This window comes from Hemibagrus wyckioides, linkage group LG26, assembly GCF_019097595.1.
Source record: "Hemibagrus wyckioides isolate EC202008001 linkage group LG26, SWU_Hwy_1.0, whole genome shotgun sequence".
Taxonomy (NCBI): domain Eukaryota; kingdom Metazoa; phylum Chordata; class Actinopteri; order Siluriformes; family Bagridae; genus Hemibagrus; species Hemibagrus wyckioides.
The window spans coordinates 21,149,723-21,155,722 of record NC_080735.1 but is presented as its reverse complement, the minus strand read 5'-3'; the positions used below and the strand labels follow the sequence as shown (position 1 = coordinate 21,155,722).

The window sequence follows — 6,000 nt, the reverse complement described above, 5'->3', positions numbered from 1 at the left end:
GTTTATTACGAAGTGTCTTATCTAAGATATGAAAGATGGGACTGTCACTGGGTGTCTGTTCAGCACATTTTCAAAACAGGACAGAAGGAATTTCTAGGACAAAACAAAGAATATCATGGTAATAAGTTAAGTCAAGTTAAGTTGTCTTTATTTGTCACATATACATTAATGCACAGTAAAATTCCTTCTTCGCATATCCCATCCTTGGGGGTTGGGGTCAGAATGCATGGTCAGGCATGATGCAGTGCCCCTGGAGCAGGGTGGGTTGGGCGCCTTGCTCAAGGGCTTCTTTGAAATCAAAGAATACTTGTGATGTTTGTGATGTGAAGTGGAATGTAGACGAGCAACGTGTTCACGTTTCTTGTAAATATGTTAATTATAGAATAAATGTAAACCTGCATACATTAGCTACAGTATAAAAGACACACAGATATACACCGAGAAAGAAAGCATCAACTCCTCATCAGCAGAATCAGATACAGACAGACTCCTGCACAGGAAAGTTACTGTCTGAGAATAATTTATATTTAATTTTCATGAATAAAACATCCTTGCTTTGACAAATGACTTAAGAAATCTGACAAATCCTTTTGATTATTGCTGCATTTTATTTTGCAGAGAAAAGAAATGAGGGCCTTGACTGTAATGGTGAGAAGTTTTGTATTATATTCTTTCTTTTTTTAATTACAGTTAGAATGTTTTTAAATTAACAACTTAATTAATAAAATCTAAAATGTACTTTGCCAGCAGTATAGAAGTGCATTAAGAGAATAATCAAAATAATGACATCAATAGTTCAGTAAGTCACCTGTACACCAAGACAAATTCCTTTTGCATGCAAAACCCACAGTTTTTATAAAGTAAGTATAAAGTAATAAAAGTGATTTTGATTCTGATAAAGGTTAAGCTCTCTCTCTCTCTCTCTCTCTCTCTTAATTCAACATTTAATTCAATTCAAGGAACGAAGACCTGAGAACAAATTTACTTTTACTTTAACAACACTGGCCAGACACACTTTTCCATGCTTTTGCAGGTTTTGGGTGGTGGTTTAGAGGATATTTTATGATGGCATAAAATATGTGAACATAGTATATATTATCTTAAATCTCTCTCTCTCTCTCTCTCAGACATATTGCTTGTTAGCTCCCTCTCTCGCTGTTCTTGTTGCTGGTGTTCCTGCTGCTTCTGCGTATGTTCATCTCCTGCCTCAGCACTGTCATGAATTCTACAGGAGTGGTGTTCAGCGTAGCGGAATTTACACCATCTACCCCTCAGTCTCCACCCCTGTAAATGTGTCCTGTGACATGGGCTGCTCTGAGGATTCATCCCGAGGATGGACGGTAGGAGACTGATCAGTTATGACTTGATGAAGTAACTGACCATCACAGGAAAGTAAAGAAAACAAATGTGTTTTTAAATACTTTCTAATTAAATGTTGCTATTTTCTTGCAGCTAAAAACAAAAATACCATTTTTTAATACTTTGGATTACAGGATGCTATATGTGATAGATTCTGATAGAGAATGTGTTTTTAACTGTTAGCTACGTGAAGATGAGAGCCCTGAATGAAACATGATGTATGTGGTATGAAGCAAAAGGGGGCGTGGTCAAAACACCAATCCATCAATCCTATGTTGACTGGGTCATCTGGTGTTTTTAATGGGGGAAAAGTAGTAAACTGCTCTTTTGGGTTATTTCTGAGTGAACTAAGCAGCATACTCTGGTAATGTGGAACTGATGCACCTGAGAGGAGTGTACCATCAGTTTGTGGTTTAAAATGTCAGTAGAATTTGTCTAGTTTATGTCAGTAGCAAATGTCTACTGATATAAAAACCAAACTTTCAAAACATTTGATTGACAGCACAGGATAACATCCATCATCATGAGATGACACTCTCTCTCTCTCTCTCTCTCTCTCTTTCCTTCTCTCTCAGGTGATTCAGAGGAGAATGGATGGCAGTGTGAGTTTCTACAGGCCTTGGGTGTAGTACAAGAATGGCTTTGGGAATGAGAGTGGAGAATACTGGCTGGGTGAGATCTATTTTTATGGCTTATCTTTGTTCACTTCTACAGTCTAGTTCCTCCTGATGTTGCTCCTGCTGCTCTGTGTACTTACCTGTGTTTATTGCACTGTGGTTCACTTGTATTTGTGAAACAGTGTTGTGTTAGTCCACACTGGATGTGTTTTAATAGAGATGCTGACTTTTTTTCTCTTAATAATTAATGGAATAAGCCTAGTTTTTCTAGTTTGAGAGCTGCTTGGTTAGATTGTTGAGGTCAACAGAAACCTTCACTGCAAGATTAAATTAGGTCAACATGACTCGTAACTCAGCTCTTCCAAAGTGAACTGGCTTTTACACTTCTACATAGCCCTGTGTACTCATTTCTGCAGGTTTGGGGAACCTCTACACGATGACCCACAGCAAGTTGTATGAGCCTAAAGTGGACACGGAGGACCGTGATGGAAATAAAGCATCTGCTACCTACACAGTTTTCTCTGTGAGCAATGAAGAGAATGGCTACATGCTAGAAGTCGGAGGCTTTATAGATGGTGGAGCAGGTGAGAGATCTGATGATGGTCAATGTTTGTGTGCAAATAATTGTGGATTAGGTTTTATTTCAAATATGTGTATAATGTATGAAGTAAAAAAATGTTTTTTTCTGCAGGTGATTCCCTGTCTGGTCACAGTGGACTGAAATTCTCCACTTATGATAATGAGCAGAATCCTAATGGCTGTGCTAGACAACACCTCGGGGCATTTTGGTACTACGCATGCTATGGTACAAACCCCAACGGTATATACCTGGGAGGACAAGATGGCACACATTATGGCATTGGTAATGTGTGGACCACTTGGAGAGGACTAGATTATGGCCTTAAGACCGTTACTAGGAAAATCAGACCTCGGCCTTAAACATGACAAGAAAATTAGGATTAAGTTAGAAACAAAAATACTTATATTATAATTCAATCCTATATAAAGCTGGACATATGGGTACTTAACTTTAGATCTTGAATTTTCTGTCTTTATTCACTTCATCCAGAAAAATATATATTTTTTTCATTTCATTGTCTGTACTGCTTATCTGATCTATCCTCAGGTCACGGGGGGCCTGTGCCTATCTCAGGATACAACGCAGGGCACACACACACACACACACACACTAATTCACTCACGCAATCACACACTACAGGCAGTTTAGAGACTTAGAGATTTAGAGAGCGGGAGCGAGACCCAAACCCAAGAAGCTAGAGGTGTGAGGTGTGAGGACTCCAATCAGCCTAGCAGCATGTCTTTGGACTGTGGGAGGTAGTAGTAATTTTGTAGTAATCTCATGGAATTTTTCAGACTCATCACTGAAAGAGATAGAAAACAACTCATATTTTTAAACAACTCATCAATTTTCTGTTAGTTTATTCTAGCAAACATTCATGTAAAATCAAATCAAATTCAAATTTTATCACATACAAAATCATACACCATACGACATGCAGTGAAATGCTTTTTTATGACTGTCCTTTATTTTGAGAGAATGAAGAATAGAGTAAATATAAAGTGTATAGGCATAAAAAAGGGATACAGATAAAATATTTGGAGAAAATAGGAATATACAAACTAACATAACTAACAAAATAACATAGTATAGAAATATTAAAAATATGATAAATTACTAAAATCCAATAAGATATCAGAGTTATATATATATATATGGAATATATATCAGAATAATGGAACAAGACTTTCTTAAAAATTTATGGGAGCTGGCGACGTAACCACGAAACGCTGTAGGTCAAGGACGTCGTAAACCGAGGACCCCCTGTATATCCGGTTATAACAGGAATGTCATTAATATTAAATGTCATAAATATTAACATAAAGTTTTAGTTTATGTGCAATCATTTTTTTCCCTCCTACATTCCTCCACAAGGGGGAGCTACTACTTCAGTATATTCTGGGTGAGTTAAGGAGGGACATTATTTTCACAAACACAATTTTAACTAGAATGTTGCATTTCCAGAAGAAAATGCGTGTGATTGCAAAAAGCAAAGTGCTATGTTGCTTAAACTATTGCAATACATTGTCAAATAATATATCCAAGCTAAAGTCACAGTTTAAAATTTTTAAGGTAGTTTATGTGGTTGTAGAGTAAGAATTCAAGCTGTAGGAACAGTTTAAAGCTTAAGGTTTCAATATGATGTTTAAACTATTGCATGAAATTCTCAAATAATATATATATACAACTCCGAGTGAGTCTTGAACCTAGGTCTCCAACATGGGAGGCAGGCATGCTAACAAACTACCACACTGCAAGCCATCAACATCACTCGCAAGTTATGCAAGCTATACATGCTTAAACGACTGCAAGACATTCTCAAATAATAAATACAAACTAAATTCACAGTTAAAATATGATGTCTAAACAAACTAGTGTGTGCGCTCTGCTTAAATGTCCGTACGAAAACCAGGAAGTGAACGTGAAGTGAAAGTTTAAGGTGGTATGTAGCTGTACAGTTAGAATTCAATTCAAGCACTAGTAGTGCAGAGGGCCCTCTTGTTCTTCTAAGGATTAGTCAGCCAAAAAATGTATATACACTTCAGGAAAAGAAAAATGCTATGATGTATATTATATTAGTATAATATTAATAATATTATCATAATATCATATATATATGTACACATGTATATATGATATATATACACCCAAACTGTCACTTTTGTCTTTTTGGTATTTCCACGTTATATGCATGTACCCACTGTGCCCACTGTATCTGGTGCACCTGGGTGGTGATGGTGCCGTTGCTTGGGCCCAATCATCATTGCTTGCAAATATTTTTTTTTTTTCTGATGCTTATGAGCAGTTTTTTAGATGTATCTGATTGTTAAATATGTTATGTCCAGAGCTGCTGTCTGACAGTTTGGTGTAATCACAACATGCCATCCTGAAATGTATGTTCAGAATGTGATTTATTGGTATACCTATTTTAATAGGCAAACTATAAAAAACAAAGGAAAAGAATAAAATATTTTGGACAGATCAGAGTGTATTGTATCTCAATTTAATTTCAAAATCAATACACATTCTATAATTTTGTCTAATTTGGGGGTTTTGTGTTTGTGTGCATAATTGAGTATGTATTTAAGTATGTGTGTGTGTTTGAAATCATTCTGGTGTGGGTGTTTGAATATGTGTGTGTTTGTGTATGTATCAGTGTGTGTGTCTTGATGTGGGTGCAAGTGTGTAGGTTTGAATCCAGTCAAACCAGTCTGACATAAAAGCAGCACAATCCACAGAGACTGCCTTTTTCAGTATGTCATCCAAACTGTCATCAGGCCTTATCCTCCTCGACTTTCAGCAGTGTTTGGCACAGTCAACCATGAGACTCGGAGACATGTCCACCCAGAATCATTTGCTCCTCGTAAACTTTCCACTGGTGTCCCACAAGGCTCAGTATACAGTCCTCTTCTATTTTATACTTGTACTCTTAGCGAAGTATTCTTACATGTCGTTTCATACCACCACTATGCTGATGACACTCAACTCATCAACCCATGGACAAACAACTGTCCTTTTTCTTGCATGTTGCTAAATTGACATACTCCTCTCTGTATGTCCTTTACAATATCAAAAGGATTTGGTCATTTTTATCCACACAGCTTCCTCAAAGCACTTATCACATCTCGCACTGCATCACACTACTCCAGATCCTCCAGCACTGCTCAACTGATACCCCAATATTTCAGGGTACAAGGAAGTTATGCATCAAGACTTGACTATTCTGGCATCTAGGTTTTGAAATGAACTTCCCCTAGATGCCTGAATGGCCCAGTCAATTCAATTTAATTCAATTCAATTCAACAAATTTTATTTGCCCCCGAGGGGCAATTAAAGGCATGTGAGCAGCATGAAGGGCATAATAATAATAATAGAAATAATAAAAATACAGTTAAAAAATATAGAAAATATAAACAAGAACAGTACTAGTAATAAAAGGAAATT

At 36.8% G+C, this 6,000-nt stretch overlaps 1 pseudogene; it reads left to right on the top strand.

The window, feature by feature from the left end:
* Positions 1-627: 627 nt before the first annotated feature.
* On the top strand, positions 628-2,992 carry LOC131347172 (microfibril-associated glycoprotein 4-like; annotated as a pseudogene).
* The last annotated feature ends 3,008 nt before the right edge of the window (positions 2,993-6,000 follow it).